Raw genomic sequence first — 18,659 nt, forward strand, 5'->3', positions numbered from 1 at the left:
CTTTATATATCTATATCTCTCTCTCTCTCTCTCTCTCTCTCTCTATCTATCTATCTATCTATCTATCTATCTATCTATCGAGAGCTATTTCTATATCTATATAGATACACACACACACACACACACACACACACACACACACACACACACACACACACACACACACACATTTATATAATACATATTCTCTTCTATTCAATCTTACTATACGATGTGCTCTTTATGTTATTATTATTATTATTATTATTATTATTATTTTACAATGAACCCATATCCTATGGCAGGGGCGGCAGGCGGTGGTCTGCCCGGCAAGGAAGGGGTTAAACAGGTGTGCCAGGTGACAGCTCTGAGTGGAGTGTTTGTTAATCAGATGTGATTTGCACAAAGCTCATATAAGCGAGCAGTGCCGCTCCTGCATCAGGTTACAGGCAGCACAGAAGCATTCCATAAATAACAGGAATAGGCTGTGATTGCGGCTTTCCTGACAGTATTTGTTTTAATAATTACCATCAGTAACACAATTCTAGTGTCTGCTTTATAGATCACCTAGCTGCACCTCATAAAGGGGCATGCAGCTTATTTCAGAGGGGGGAGCCCGGAGAGCTGTTCTGTAATTCCTAACAGCCCTTTGTAAGACATTCTGTGCTTAATAATGCTACTATTCTATATGTCGGTTACAAAATATAACGCATTTTATTTACATGTACATGTAGGAGAACAATGTGTTTTCTGCTAAAAGGGATGGAATAAATATAAATAATAAGAATTATGGAACATTTACATTTCTAAAGATGTGTCTTGGAACATTATACAGCGGCAATGTTTTATCAGTCTCCTAAAGAGTTAACGGAAATTGCTCAGAAACGTAAGCAGATGTATTAATCTCAGTTGGGACATTTATCGCACAAATCGCCCTCTATACTTTAGTACTTTATATTTCTATGGTGTTGTTTTATCATTTGTGTTATCAGATTCGTCGTTCTGTGATTCCTTCTGGCTGTGAAAATGTGCTCACTGTTTAACTAGATTATTTAGTATATAAAAAATGGAAAAAAAATTAAAATATGAATCTTTACTACTACACAATTCCTACTGATTTTGAAATGTAGGGGCATCACTGATATGTTACATTAAGTAATTTAAGTTAGTGTTGTTTGACTATTAAAACATATATATTTATTATTGTTATTATTATTATTATTATTATTATTATTATTATTTTTTTTTTTTTTTTGGGGGGGGGGGGGTGTTTATAGTATATATAGTATATTCAACAAAGACCTGCAATCACTAGGCGTTTATGATATATCATCGGTGCCTTAGGTGACAGGATGTGACACAAGACCTGGCATAATCTTGAGTACAAACAAGAACATTTGGAAGAGAAACTATTCTGCAAAATGTTACCTTTCACTGTGTCCAGCACTGAGTAATCAGCCTCTTACTATCATAGTTACTTAGCAAATATGCATCATTATTTTAGAACGTCACAAATATGCTTCTGTCAAAGACGTTCAAGAATTGTATTTCTGGTCAAGCTGACACCAAAGAGGTTAACGATTAACTATTTCAAATTGAAGACCAAAAAAGAAAAAAAAATCCCAGAAAATAGCACACAACTATCCCTATTAATCCTATTTAGTTCTCTGTTCATTGTTTAGGCGGAAAAATAGTTCCCATTGTGCCCCAGTAACTGTGCAGGGTCTACAAGATTTAGCTGGGGCAGTTTGGATGTGGATGGATCTTGACAAGCAGAAAATAGCTGAGAAGGGAACTGGCACTTCAAAAAGACTCTCTCTCTCTCTCTCTCATATTTATTTTTGTCTCAATCTTTTATATTCTCTCTCTCTCTCTCTCTCTCTTCCTCCTCACGTGTAGGATGGGAGTTTGATGGGTTTGTTAAGGTTAGTAACTCAATGGTACAGCTACACAGAAGCACCTGTATACTTAGGCATATACTTCCTCTGTTCATTGTGCTAGAACTTCTCTTTTCATTCATCCGGGTCTTTCTCTAAAATTCGGGCTCTAAAGTGCCCCTGGAAAATAAAGGGTGTGTAAAACCTGGCAGGGACCCTTTATGAGCTGGAATGTGGATATATGCTTGGAAACAAGTGACTTAATATTAATACACCCCCTTCCCCCGTCCTCCTTAGTCATCATAATAGGAATATACCAATTAATGAGGTGATTGTGAATATTCTGAGTGTTGTATATTTAATAGGGCGCACGTGAGGGATGCTTCCGGATTTCCTCTTGGTAAGAATAGTTAATGTCAAAGTGCAAAATAATATATAATTAACTAATTTATTATGAATCTCAAGTGCAACTTAAAAGTAGTGGATCACCAGTGAAGTGTAGCGTTATGTTGGATTTATTTGGGTATGCATTTTTATTATTTAGCAGACGGGTGAGCAACGGTTTTTGCTGTTTACTTAGGAATTATCGATTAAGAATGGGAAGATTTGTCCCCTCTGGAGTTTAGTCTTTGGGGTGAATACTGGGGCTGAATGCCTATATGAGGACTTAATTCCCAGGGACATAAAGAAACTATGGTAGACGGTTTTTTTGTGAGTGTACTCTGTATTGTGGTGGGTTTAGCTCTTTCTGTGTATTGTGAGCTGCCCTTTTCTTACAGACAATAGTGGGTTTAATGTAATAGGAAATGAGGTCCTGAGTAGTTAATGGGACTGGTTTTCCAGTAGAATTATTTGCAGATCCAATGCAGGGTGGCGTTTGCTCATGAAGGTATCTTACTTAGTCTTGATGTCCCCCAGACCATGGTGACATTATAAAGCTTTCAGCAGTGGGACCCTTCCTCTCACACAGGGCATTCTGCTCACTGGCCATCCAAGGCGGTATGTTCCGCACTGCAGATGATTACATTGGTTTCATTAAAGGCCTTATCACATATAATATGGATGGCAAATGTAGGCTATAGATAAGAATTCATTATAAAATGTAAACAGAAGTTCTTCACACGTCATAATTTCTTCCTAATCTCCAGCGTCACCCTATGATTAATTGCTGTTATTTTTTTTAATTCAAAATCACATCAAAACTTTAGAACGTTTTATGATACTATGTTTAAAAAAATGTCTGATTCCACCTACCTCATCCTGATCCCTTACAATTTGTTGTAATACATTTACTTATATTAAGAGTAGACAGCAAAGACTATCTATCTATCTATCTATCTATCTATCTATCTATCTATCTATCTATCTATCTATCTATCTATCTGTCTGTCTGTCTGTCTGTCTGTCTGTCTGTCTATCTATCTATCTATCTATCTATTCTATCTTATTTTTGTAGAAAACATATCTAAACATAGAAAGGCTATCTACTGGGATTAAAAAAACCTGCTATATGTTTTTTTTAAATCCAAATTCCCACTGAATATCTATAATTACGCCAGGATTATTTAGATCGGAAACCTGATACACTGTAATTATCTGGGTTTTTTTTTTAAACCTCACAGGGACTATAATTATAAACGTAGTGAAAAATACAGTCATATATTGTGAATATTGTGAAAACACAAGCAACCGTTAGGAGAAAAAAAAAGTCACAAAGCCACAGTGGGGAAACACAATAGACTACACAACTGTTTCCTAGTATGGGGTTCACTATCTTTATGCCTAGCTGTTAAATAATAATTTTCAAATCAAGATTTGTCCTTTATATTAAATAACAAATGTCAGTAATATTTGTAAATGCCACAAAATTGTAGAATGTTCCTTTGTTGCCTTGTTTACCTTGTTTTGTACTTTTACTATGTGTGGCGCTACAGAAATGTGTTACATATTGAAAAAAAAAATAAGAATAATAAGAATAAGAACAACAACAACAACAACAACAACAACAACAACAACAACAATAATAATAATAATAATAATAATAATAATAATAATAATAATAATAGTTGCTTGATATTACCTTTAAATAATGTATTGTAAATCCCTTTGTAAACTATAGTTTTTAACAGGTATTCAAGGCTATCGAACGGTTCTATAATCTATAGAGTTGCATACAGTTGCAAAGATTAAACTTTTTATTTTTATTATTTATCTATAGATGTGTTTGAAGAAGACGATTTCGCTTCTGTTGTTTAAAGTCCACTGAAGGGACAATTGTAGAAATGCTTTCCTGGTGATGCTTGTCTAGATGACCAGAATTGCAGCTCACTTGCTCCCCCTAGAGGTGATCTTGGGAACGTACAGTTACTATTTTCATTTTTAATGTCCACGGGGGTTGATAGACTAGATTTCTCGGAAAATTTTCAACGCACATCGAAACTTGAAGAGAAAGTGTAGTATATACAATGCATAAAAACAAAGTCTACCTCAAATATCTATAAAACCATCAGCGTTCATGTTTATAATGAAGACCTTTAAATACTATAGCTATGGCTTAGATTTAATGCGATCTTTGATCTGACTAAGGGGTCTATTCATGAAGCAGTGAAAAGTGTGGAAAAGTGAATCAGTGGAGAAGTTGCCCATGGCAACCAATCAGCTGCTCTGTATAATTTTATAATATGCAAATTATAAATGTTACATCAAAGCTGATTGGTCGCCATGGGCAACTTCTCCACCGTCTCACATCTCCACACTTTTCACTGCTTCATGAATAGACCCCTAAAACAGGACTTTTGTAATTAACAGCAGAACTCCCTATATCTAACAGGTCTGTGTATGTGTGCAAACATATATTCTATGTGTTGGGCAATGTGGAGGTGCTTGTTAACCTGTTGTAATACAGGTTATTGGTTTTGTAATGGAAAACTCCACACTGTTAGAGGTTTATTGTGGGGTTTGTGCAATGGCTTTTGCTCAATATTTGGAGAATGTGTCATCTGAATGATTCTAAAATTCGGACTAGGTACCCGTTTTAACAGATCAAAACGATCCAGAAAAAGACAATATACAGTACAGCATACACACTGCACAATAAACGTTGAGTTTTAAATGATCCCTTTGATCACAAATCGTCTCGCAATTCAGTGTCTCCCTACAACTTCCGGCAGAAATGTAGTTGAGGTCCGTTCACACTACATGTTTTGGACACACCGCCAGGCCCTGGTGTAGCGTACACAGGGGCAGATGTACTAAGCCTTGGATAGACATACAGCTGAGAGAAATAATATGCCAACCAATCAGTTCCTAAATGTCATTTTTTAAACACAGCCTGTACCATGTAGTGGCTAATAGGCTGGTACTTTATCACTCTCAAAGGCATCTTGACTACACTAAACAATTGACCCAATATCTGCCAGGTTGGCCTGATAACTGGATAGTGTGTACCTAGCTACCTAGCTTAACACCTGAGAGTGATTCACCAAATATACAAGTACAGTACTTGAGATTTACTGGCTAAGGATTATAGTTTTTTTATGTTTTCTCTCCAACATAACCTGTCACTCATCCTTACAAGGTTGCCCAATTACCTGCCAGGAAAGGGTTTACAGCAATTAATGGCATACAATGTTACATATACTGAATTAGCCTTTGCTCTGGGAAGGTATAATATTCTTCCTCTTATTCTAGCTTGGGATCTGACAACAATTATGTGATATTTGTTCATCTCAGTGATGGGAGCTTGATAAGAAAATGTTAATTTATTGTAGTATAGACTGGCTTATGAAAATCAGCTGTTTGAAATAGACATTGCTTGTGACATTTGAATTTCAAGTTACGTCACATTTATAGGAAGTATTTCTTAGGACGAAGAAACATTACTTTGCAGTATATCTCAGTGGTGTTACATGGAAGCAGAATTTTGTCATTGACCTAAATAGCATATTTTGTTCTCCATATCATTCCCCTTTTCCCATAGGGCCAGTCTGACAATCTGCTGCTATATGGGACCACCATTGCTTGATTAACATAAAGTGCCACTGCACACAGTTGCTAGGTTAAGTTCAGACAAGGATGGCTGGCAAGAGGAATAATGCCACACCTGGCCAAGTTCACAATGCTATGCCCACTGTACCCCACTAATTATCTAAAACTGTTGCTGTCAGTGTCTTAATGTTGAGGGAAAATCAGGAACACACCTTTGTGCTCTGGTTGAATTTGGTCATGTTGGAAGGTGTGCAGTACCAATGATTAATTCATATTTATATTTCCGTTATAGATTTCAATTTGGTGTGCTGACAACACATAACATGTTGTAATTGATTATTCCCATAATCCATCACATGAGATAAAAATTAGGAGATATTCATATCCATCCAGACAACTCACCGAAGGGGAGATTTATCAAATCTCGGAGACAGGTAAAGTACCAACTAATCAGCTTCTGTAATTTTTCCAGCACAGCCTGTAAAATGACAGTTTGAAGCTGGATGGCTGGTACTTTTTTTTGTCTCCAATTTATCTATCTTCAAGATTTGATAAATTTCCCCCAAACTCTTTTCACAAATATTTACAGAACTTTTACATTTTTTTAACCAATTGACAGACTTGTGTTCACTTTCATGCCCCATTAGCTTAGGAGGAAATGTAACAAATATAGGTTTCTTTACATATAGCCTAACATATTGGGCATCAGAAACAAACACAGACAGACCTGCAAATCTCCAATATACAATATGCTGAGAGTAAATGATTCCCTATGATTCTATACTATTGGAACTGTAATACTCACATGCTGTAATTTTCATAGATTCTGCTTTCAATTTCTAGATAATACAGTGCCTAAAATGTTATCAATTCTTTGCCTATGTGAACATTTCCTGTCCAGTTGTCATTGACTAGTTACAGTCACTTTCAGTATTTGACTGAAAAGTCTGCATGTATACTGGTCAAGCTATGATTATTTTTCTAGTACAACTTATTTTATAAGATATAAAAGAAGAGAAAAAAAATAAAGATGATATTGATAAAATTAATCAAAAGTACTAATCTGAAATGATAAAAGAAGAAATTAATTATATATTTAGTGCATACAACACACATACTCGTAATGCTAAGTAAAACAGACATTTACCAATTTTATAGCTCAAAATATTATACAATTGTTAGAAGATCCAAATAGTATTAACTCGCTGGAAAATCTTGAAAACCATTTATAAAAAGATTACAACAAATACATGTTAAAACAAACAAAAAGTAAAAGCATCTTGTACTTCCCAGAAGCTGTTCATAGATAACTTTACAAACTAACATGTTGGTCAGTCATAAGAACAAATTTAAAAGTAACCTTAGTGATTCCATAATAACACCCCAGTTACAGAATGCTAGCAACCCACGATCCAGCAGCAGAAACATTTCCACATCAACATCTCCAGTGAAATCATCTCAAGGTCACTGCAAGGAATCCAGATACTTTTTTCCCTCTGCTCACATAATATTAATATTATACACAAATACTCCTATACATTATGCATGACCTTATCAGAGGATATTTAATGAGTTAATTATATCTGTTCCCACAGTGGCAGACATAATGCAGTATCATTGCTGGCAAGCTGTCATTCTTACACTATGACTTGTAATTAACTCTGCCACGTTTGATGGAGGTTTAATGGCTTGGCATGTCAATTGAGTGACTCTGCAAGTTTTCAGTCTGTAAACTTCCTTTTGTGTTTTCCTATTTAATCCTTAATGTGAACATCATGTGATTTTTTTTTTTTTTACTTAGTACGTCTTCCTATAGAAATGAGGTATTTGGAAAATGTGAGCTATTTTAAGTTAAATGGCCAAGGTGTTACATACAATCTACACCCAATAAACATTTCTTTTGTAGCCTACTTTTAGACACACATTTTCTACCCTTACAATTAAAGTCAATTCCCTCAGCTCTCAGCTGTCAATTCCCCCAACTATTGTGACATGATGGGGGATATTCAATAGTTTGAAAAGTCAGTTGGGTGTCTGTTTTTCCCAATATGTTCTGCAATAAAGGTGCAGATCCGGGATTAATATTTGTATTTGGATAATAATGGATATTAAATGAATTGCCCCCATCTGATTGCTGAAAACCTTAATATTAACTTAATCTCAACCATTTAACCATATTATACATCTAAATCTATCTATCTATGTATCTATGTATCTATGTATCTATGTATCTATCTATCTATCTATCTATCTATCTATCTATCTATCTATCTATCTATCTATCTGTCTGTCTGTCTGTCTGTCTGTCTATCTATCCACACACACACACACACACACACACACACACACACACACACACACACACACACACACACACACACACACACACACACACACACACACACCACATATATATATGTGTGTGTGTGTGTATATAAACACACAGACATACAGTGTATCTATCTATACACACTCATAATATATATATATATATATATATATATATATATATATATAGACGTTCAGAAATAAATAGCATCACTCCAGGTCTTGACACACCTTGACAAAGGGGCTACGGGCCCCGAAACGTTGGCACTGTGTTAATTTTCTAAATACACAACTTGATGTTTACAAGACCTGGAGTGACGCCATTTATTTCTGAACGTCTGCATACATCGATATGGAGGGCACCCAGGCAAGTTGAAGTTTTAGGACCAGGAGTGCCAGGTACTACTGCTACTATATATATATATATATATATAAAAATCCCAAAGAAAAAAGGACGGCACTCACAGGATTTTTGCAAAGCGTGTATTCTCCAATAATAAATTCTCTTTAAGATTCCATCAACGTTTCGGTGTTAGTGCACCGTCATCAGGATGCATATAGACAAAAGAAGTGACAAACATGTTTGTCACTTCATTTGTCTATATGCATCCTGATGACGGTGTACTAACACCGAAACGTTGATGGAATCTTAAAGATAATTTATTATTGGAGAATACACGCTTTGCAAAAATCCTGTGAGTGCCGTCCTTTTTTCTTTGGGATTTACATGTTCACTGCATATGTGAATGGACTGCAGCACCTAGGTATTTATTTGTGATTTATTGAGTGCCGATATATGTGGGATTATATATATATATATATATATATATATATATATATATATATATTGAGTCCTGTTGGAGAAAGAGCACTGAGCGCTATATAAATAAAATTATTATTATTATTATTATTATTATATATGACACAAGTGCTAGTATGTTACCTTCATTCTGACAAAGAATAAGTAACCATGGAGTATGTGTGTGTAATAGGGGATCTCATATATTACAAAGTCCTCTGGGGCAGGGATTAATATAAGTGAGCAAACATTCTCTGTAAGGTGCAATGGAAATTGTGTGCACTGTATGAATAACTATTAATAAATACATAAATAATATAAAAAATAAATAAATAAATAACACACACACACACACACACACACACACACACACACACACACACACACACACACACACACACACACACACACACACACACACACACACACACATTTATTTAAAATGTATACATATACAGTGCAGTGCTCATGTGCATCTAAATTCCTTATATAGGTTTAATGTTACCAAACTATGAACTTTTGGTTATACATAAAACTCTAGGAAGCCCTCTATTGAAAAGTACTTATTATACACTCTGGTTTTACTTGAGTTTAGATTTGATTAGTTTTACATGTGTTAAATAACTCCTCCTTTTGCTCCATAAAACGAAACCACGCATCACTCTCTTACATAAGCTAAATAATCTTATAAAAACAAAGATACAGCTGCGTAAACATAATTATAAACCTATATTTCAAGGGAAATTACACAAATAATATATACCTACACAGTAATCGTTTTACAATGTGCAGATAAATAGAATAGGAATATGTATTTCCTCGCTGTTCCCTTCTGTTATAGCCTACCAGCTTCTTATAAAATACGTTGTAAGCCTTCCATTGCATTCATCTGTTTATACTGCACTTTAATGTCAAATGAAAAATAATAATATTATTTGTATCTAAACAAAATGTATAATAAATCAACAAAATTGTCTTCAGCTTTTTCTAAATGCTCAAACTTATGTGGGCTCTATATAAACAACAGCTAAACACAAAGGGTTATCTCTGTTTTTACATATGGTCCTACAGAAAGTTTGTCACAGAAATTCTAGTTGTTTCCCAAAGACATTTATAGCCTATTGCAGCCCTCCACCAGAATAGATTCAACACACTCAGGCAAGAGGGATAAACGAGGTCTGCTGTACAATGTGCTTCATTGTAATACAAGTACCGGACTAATGCTTTCTGTAGAGTAATTCCCAGCAAAATATCCAAATAGGGAGAAAAAGAAACTTAACTCCTTGCAGGAAAGAAATGTAGGCATCCAATGACCCTGTCAGTATCATTGATTTGGCAGATGTAGTGTTAAAATAATTTCCTGAGTCATGTTTAATTTTCTGGACCGTCTTGCTATGTAGGACAAAACCAATATCAACTGAAATCTGGTTAATAAAAAGTCAGATACATCAGCGTAAATTGAATGGATTGTATTAGTTACAGTTAAATAATTATGGGAGGGTCCCGTAATTCATGTTTGAAAATTGCACATACACATTTTCACGGAATAATTTAGAGCTTTACTTCATTGTGCCCTCGGTGTATCTATCTATCTATCTATCTATCTATCTATCTATCTATCTATCTATCTATCTATGTATGTATGTAAGTAAGTATGCATGCATGTATGTATGTATGTATGTATGTATGTATGTATGTATGTATGATCACACACAATTATTATCCTTTATTATTTATATGGTGCCACATGGTTGCGCAGCGCCTTACATAAGCAGAAACAGTGCAAACAAAACAAGAAAAAATGCAAAAGCCAGAGGACTGATAGCAGAAAACATTACAGAACATGGAATACAAGCCATATAAACATTGTTGCAGATGCAGTCATAATATCAACTGAAGTTCTGTTGGCTGTTGAACCGGAAGGTTTGGTGTAATTGTGGGCCAAGGGGTGGAGATGATGGTATAAGCAAGGGACAGAAAAGTATGGGGGAAGGAGTCCCCTTATACATATATATTGAGAGAGAGAGAGAGAGAGAGAGAGAGAGAGAGAGAGAGAGAGAGAGGAAGTAAGCTCTCTCAAACTTATACATGGAATATATATATGTTCCAAAGCTTGTAATAACAAGTACAAAGCATTCAGTACAGGTGGCAATAAGATCTATAGTAAGAAAAGTAGAATAAAACAGAGGCCTTTAACTATCTAACTATCTGTCTGTCTGTCTGTCTGTCTGTCTGTCTGTCTATCTATCTATCTATCTATCTATCTATCTATCTATCTATCTATCTATCTATCTATCTATCTATCTATCTCGTGATCTAGCAATCTAGTTATCTATCGATAGATATATCTATACAGTACATATATCAGATTTTGTTTTAACATACACATTGACAGCTTCATAAGCATCCTATCATCTTATTTTTCAAGATTAAATAAGTGTTATGGGCCCTACACACTGCGCGACCCGCCGCCGAGCTGCCCGACCGCCGATACGGCAGATGGGCGACCCGGCAGCGGGGGGGAGGTGACGGGGGAGTGAAGTTTCTTCACTCCCCCGTAACCCGGCTCCATAGCAGTGCATGCAAATATGGACGAGATCGTTCATATTGGCCTGCATGCACAAGCGACGGGGCACCAACGAGGAACGAGCGCGGGGCCGTGCATCGTTGCTGCCTCCACACTGAAAGATATGAACGGTATCCCGTCCATTAATAAACAAGATTGTTCATATCTTTCAGTAATATCGCCCAGTGTGTAGGGCCCATTACTTTCTGAAGGACAAAAATACTTAAAGGGCTCCCACTGCCATTTGTTGCTCAGGCCTACATGTAATTTATGTGCAGAAAGCCTTAGTCTCTATTTAAGTGGTAAGACTTCACTGATAGTTGAGGGGAATTAAGGAGATGGGAAATGGGCAAGTAGACACCAATACAATTGGGAAAATGTTGGAATCAACATGTTAAAAAAATATAAACTGTAGGGAGATGGTTGTGGATTTCAACTAGAAGCAGTTTGTTTAATTCAGATCAATTAATACATTAAATGCAATGCAATATGACTCAACCAAAAATGTCCTGATAACTATGTATTGGTACAAGTAATTAAACATAGCAATCAACCTTTTTCCATTTCAAGGATGAATGTAGCTTGTATCAACAATGATTCCTTTGAGTATTTTACATAAAATGATTAGTTAAAGCAGCAGATTCTTTGGAGCCTAATCCACAGAATACTTTTGGAGTGAACACCCTTCTCTCTTCATTGCAAAAATGAAATGATTTGGCGCATGCCTGTGCCAGAGTACTTTGCAAGCAATCAACAGATTTCATGTGTCACTATTACAATAACAAGTTTTGCTGTCCTTTGGAGACAAGTCAGTTAGTTTTGGCTGCAACTAAAGCTAGATTTATTTTCAAAAGCAATTGATTTTTTTTTCAAAGCCAGACCAAAAGGGCTGCTGAAAATTGAAACCAGTTTGTAAACCGCATAGATTTGAGTTTCCAGATCATTTTCTCAGGGTCCCTGTTCTAAGCTTTCTTAAGAAAATAATAATATTATAATAGTAATAGTAGTAGTATTAGTAATGATAATAATAATAATAATAATAATAATAATAATAATAATAATAATAATAATAATAATAATAATAATAAGTTTGTCAGGAAATGTGTTTATCAGAAACTTGTAAATCACTTGTATTAGACCCCAAAGAAAACTGTCTAAATGTAACATGAGTCAGACAGAACCCTGACGACAATCTTTACACAAGAACAACTGTTAAACGCTAACATACTTATGTAGTGTTGTATCAGGCTGCTTGGTTGCTTGTTCTTTCTGGAACCTGAAACAATGGTATCGTATGGTGCTTAATGAGTTAAGTGTAGAACTCCATGGACAATCGCCAGCTTCTAAATTGCCTGGCCTTCTATCAAATGGCATATATTCAAACTCAGAGTGATTTACTCTTCAGCACATAATACCCCACCACATTTCCTTCCAATAGCAGTGTTGTTTAGGACTTTTCACTTACATTCGGTCTTACACGACCTAGCACAGTCACGGTAATAGTGCATATTTTTTTTTAGAAACAATCTACACACAATTTTCTTTTGTAACTAATTTCAATATCAGGATGTTAACGATCATAGAGAAAAAAAAAGTCTTTGAGCTGTAGACCTAATCCATCTAGACGGGGATACCTGGCAACATCTGGTCTGGGGAGGCAAGTACATCTACATGGTCCATTGTGCAGGTCCAGAACCCCATGTTTACAATAACATTGGATTATAGAACAAAGCCAATAATTAGCTAATACCTGGGTTCTTCCAGTAGGATTGTTATGACTGTTACCGATTGTGAAACCTGGTATATTACGTCTGGTATAGGTCAGTCAGAACAAATAAGTAGCGACATAATGCTATATATTATATATGATGTTTCAGGTGGTCAAAGAGGAAATTATCATTAGACACTTCAGTAGATTTCCAGATATATTTTTTCACAAAAAACACAGCAAACTATTAACATCTTGTAACAAAGCTCTAAGGGGGTGATGTACTAAGCCTTGGATACAGATAAAGTACCAACCAATCAGCTTCTAACTGTCATTTAACAGGCTGTGCTTGAAAAATGACAGAAGGTGTCTGGTTGGTACTTTATTTCTCTCCACGTTATTTCTCTCAAAGGCTTGACACATCTCCCTCTAAATGCGAGGAAAAGGCTAACTGCAAAAAACCCACAGATTTAATTTGCTGCATCTTCTTTAGCACCTTACCACCATTGACAATAGACCACAGTTTTTTGTGGCACAAACTAACGTCATTTCAGGAAGGTGTTAGCTTTACCCGGCAATGTGGACCAATAATGCTGGATAGGCTTTGCTGGATACCCACCAGGTTAACTAACGATACGCATGTATAGACGCTGCCAATTACAGCGGCACACCATTATGTATATATAGCAGAAATACAGAGTGATAGTTACCACCGGCCCACTGCACCAATGGTAACTAAATTCCATATATCTCATAATAACAAAGTCGATGTTAACAGACATGTATTTAAGCAAATAAAGGAATCTTCTATCAGAATACAAATAGAATCACTGTGGAAGGAGAAGTGCATAGGGTTTGGTTCAAAGAAAATGGATAGTTGGGAGCATGGGATGTATAACATTTCTGTTTGATTATGCAGGTGCAGCCCATTGAGGAGGAGATGTTATGCCACAGGCCATTTGTTAGTGGAGTCACACTCCCAGTGGCGCCGAGAGAGGGTGTGGAGGGTAATAATTACCTGGGCCCAGGTCTGATGGAAGGGCCCAGTGGAGGCCCAGGTTCCCCTCCCCTTACCAGGCTGCAAAAGTTGTAGATTTTCTCGCTGCAGTGTGGCCAGTGAGGTGCTTAAAATACAATTTTTTATGTTTTTTTTCCACAAAGGGTGCAGGACCACGCCGCCTGTGATTAGGGCACACCCCCTGAGAAGTATCTGGGCCCAGCCAGGCTCTCTAGTGCCCTGCACACTCCCCTGGAGTATACATACTTGGATAGTTAATACTGTTAATTATCCTAATATAGTGGGTGCTGTAGCTACATAAATGGCTTCCTTTGGTCAGTGACCTGCGGTGGGGTGAGGCAGGTGAGGCAGAGCCTTTCCTGTCATACTAACGTTTGTGTCAGAGTTCTGACTGTATAAAGTATATGAAAAAGACAAAGAATATATGATAAATATCTTTTTTCTAGTATTCTAATAATTTTTTATAGTCAAAACTCTGGAGTAAAAAGTATATGGCAGGTGAGGCAGTGCCTCACCTGACTAACTTTTCTGCACCTTTCTAATCAAAAATTACCAAATTTCTAGCAGTTTATGCTGCTGTATCTGTGTATAATTCCCACATGTGCCCTTTGGCTCATATATTGTTAGTAAATCTGGCTCTGGTGTTAGCCAGTGCCTCCTAAGACATTTAAACTCACTGCATATCCCTGCCTTTGGCATACTGGACTGGGCTACTATAACGAATCAGCCAAAATGCTGGAGATTATAGCTTGAAACAGTGCAGTAAAAACGGATCTAGTGCGCATTTCCTGCAGCTATAGGAGTGCCCAGGCACACCCTAATGCCAGATGCCGCCTCAGAGCTTGTCATCAAAATAACTGGTGCCAGTGCCACCGACATTTAATGATGACAATGTCAGCGAGTGCGTTACTCAGTGACTCACAGGATGTAGCACTGTAGGGACATCTTCTCCTTCACTTTAAATACAAATTCTCTCCACACCCTAAGGAGCTGAGGACTGACTAGTGTGAGGACTGGCATATGTGCTACATAAAAAACAGTTTTTTTTGGCATAATACGAATTTAGAGCAAATCTTTGTGGGATATTACGTTCTTAAGTAACTGAGGTGACTGAGTTGGGGGTTTGATGCAGGGATATTGGGTTGGATATTGGGTAGGATGCATCAAATCTCTTTTTTACAAACCTCAGAAAAATGCAGTTTTCGAAGGTGTGGTCACTTTTTGCATATGTGCCAAGCTCGGGAATGTGGCACGTTCTGGAGCCTGGACCCAATGGGCACTGCCATCAATAGAAGCCTATGGACCTTTTTATGCAGGTCATATGATGCATGCACAGAAGAACTCGCCGGTCACAAACCCAGAAGTCCCCACCCGGCAAAGGACAGCTTTTATCAGGAGAGCTGTCCTTTGTATAAATCTTCATGCATATGGTGTTAATAAACACCGATTACATGCGATCATTGGCGCAATACATCCCGCCCATAATATGGAGGGAGAATAATGGTATAGAATGAAGAGAGTTGGGATTGATGATGCTAGACTAATGCTAGATACGCCCCTCAGTGCAGATTTCCCTCTCTAGATTTTACTAATGAAATGTGCTGCACACGATAATGCCGGTATTCCAGTGCCAGCCCACTGTGCACCTGACTTATGCACTTCCTCTTCCCTGATAGGAGGATAATCTACCCCTACTGGAGTTACTAATATTATATGGTATTCTTCATTCTTCTGCAATACTAATACTTACCTTTCTCTCAGATAACCACTGCAGTTATTTCCAGTGGGTTGTATGACTTGGTAGCATTACTGGAAAGGCAAATGTAGGGGAATTGAGACAAATATTCAGTTCAAAGACAAGAAAGTTGAGATAGTTAAAAAAATCTGAAACAATATGATAAATGTGGGAGCTATCTCTTCTGGGTAACATTAGTACTGACGTTGGCTTCCTAATGTGCTTATGTACAGATGTTTTTAAAGCCTAGAATTCATTCCTCAACGCTGCAAATGAATAAATGTAATGTTACTATCAGCACTGCTGTGTGAATAGGAGAGGTGTACATGAATAAATGTAATGTTACTATCAGCATTGCCGTGTGACTGTAGATCATGCACATTAATAAATATAATGTGACGTTAATCATTACCGTACGAACGTTACCTACCTATGATCACAGGTGTTCCCAAACTTTCTGCTGCCAGAGTTAGGGAATTCATTTGCACAGAAATCAGTTATAAACATTTGGGTTCCTTAGAACAGAAATAAATTACAAACATTATATAAAACCTTGTGTGCCAAGGGCAAGTTTTGGTGTTGTCTATGGACCAGAATCAGAGACGTACGGAAAAACCCTAAGGTTTGTGTACATCTCTGATGTTTTCAGATGTGTGCACCAGATCTAAGCCACAACATGATCATTTGGTGGCAGGGAAGGGGTGTGGAGTTACCCCATTTTCTGGGCATGTCCAGGACAGTGACCATCCTGATGTTCACACAGAGTATCCGATGCTGCATCTTTGGACGTAGCATCGATCAGAGAAGCGGTGGGAGGCATCTATTTACACAAGACGCCTCCTGCGGCATCTATTTACACAAGACGCCTCCTGCGGCATCAGTATATTATTGTGTACACAGTTGTAGCAGCTGTGCAATAGCGTACATCTCTCTATCAGGCCATACCTCTGTTTGTCTGCCTATATTTTTATTAGAGATGAGCGCCTGAAATTTTTCGGGTTTTGTGTTTTGGTTTTGGGTTCGGTTCCGCGGCCGTGTTTTGGGTTCGAACGCGTTTTGGCAAAACCTCACCGAATTTTTTTTGTCGGATTCGGGTGTGTTTTGGATTCGGGTGTTTTTTTCAAAAAACCCTAAAAAACAGCTTAAATCATAGAATTTGGGGGTAATTTTGATCCCAAAGTATTATTAACCTCAAAAAACATAATTTACACTCATTTTCAGCCTATTCTGAACACATCACACCTCACAATATTATTTTTAGTCCTAAAATTTGCACCGAGGTCGCTGTGTGAGTAAGATAAGCGACCCTAGTGGCCGACACAAACACCGGGCCCATCTAGGAGTGGCACTGCAGTGTCACGCAGGATGTCCCTTCCAAAAAACCCTCCCCAAACAGCACATGACGCAAAGAAAAAAAGAGGCGCAATGAGGTAGCTGTGTGAGTAAGATTAGCGACCCTAGTGGCCGACACAAACACCGGGCCCATCTAGGAGTGGCACTGCAGTGTCACGCAGGATGGCCCTTCCAAAAAACCCTCCCCAAACAGCACATGACGCAAAGAAAAAAAGAGGTGCAATGAGGCGCAATAAAAAAACCACGGTTAGGTGGTATATATTATAATAATAATACAATTATGGATGGACGGACTGCCTGCCGAGTTCCGACACAGAGGTAGCCACAGCCGTGAACTACCGCACTGTACACTGGTTGATAAAGAGATAGTAGTATACTCGTAACAACTAGTATGACACTATGACGGTATAAAGAAAGAAAAAAAAATACCACGGTTAGGTGGTATATATTATAATAATAATACAATTATGGATGGACGGACTGCCTGCCGACTGCCGACACAGAGGTAGCCACAGCCGTGAACTACCGCACTGTACACTGGTTGATAAAGAGATAGTAGTATACTCGTAACAACTAGTATGACACTATGACGACGGTATAAAGAATGCAAAAAAAACCACAGTTAGGTGGTATATATTATAATAATAATACAATTATGGATGGACGGACTGCCTGCCGACTGCCGACACAGAGGTAGCCACAGCCGTGAACTACCGCACTGTACACTGGTTGATAAAGAGATAGTAGTATACTCGTAACAACTAGTATGACACTATGACGGTATAAAGAATGAAAAAAAAACCACGGTTAGGTGGTAGGTATATAATAATAAATAATACAATTCTGGTCGGACGGACTGCCTGCCGTGTGCCGACACAGAGGTAGCCACAGCCGTGAACTACCGCACTGTACACTGGTTGATAAAGAGATAGTAGTATACTCGTAACAATTAGGATGACACTATGACGGTATAAAGAATGAAAAAAAAACCACGGTTAGGTGGTAGGTATATAATAATAAATAATACAATTCTGGTCGGACGGACTGCCTGCCGTGTGCCGACACAGAGGTAGCCACAGCCGTGAACTACCGCACTGTACACTGGTTGATAAAGAGATAGTAGTATACTCGTAACAATTAGGATGACACTATGACGGTATAAAGAATGAAAAAAAAACCACGGTTAGGTGGTAGGTATATAATAATAAATAATACAATTCTGGTCGGACGGACTGCCTGCCGTGTGCCGACACAGAGGTAGCCACAGCCGTGAACTACCGCACTGTACACTGGTTGATAAAGAGATAGT

The 18,659-nt window shown here is 37.4% G+C and overlaps 1 protein-coding gene across 2 annotated transcripts in view; it reads left to right on the forward strand.

The window, feature by feature from the left end:
• LHX2 (LIM homeobox 2) overlaps positions 1–18,659 on the forward strand; it is a 46,881-nt gene that overhangs the window by 12,818 nt on the left and 15,404 nt on the right. The gene's annotated exons all lie outside the window — the stretch shown is intronic.

Source organism: Pseudophryne corroboree, chromosome 8 (genome assembly GCF_028390025.1).
Source record: "Pseudophryne corroboree isolate aPseCor3 chromosome 8, aPseCor3.hap2, whole genome shotgun sequence".
NCBI classification, from domain to species: domain Eukaryota; kingdom Metazoa; phylum Chordata; class Amphibia; order Anura; family Myobatrachidae; genus Pseudophryne; species Pseudophryne corroboree.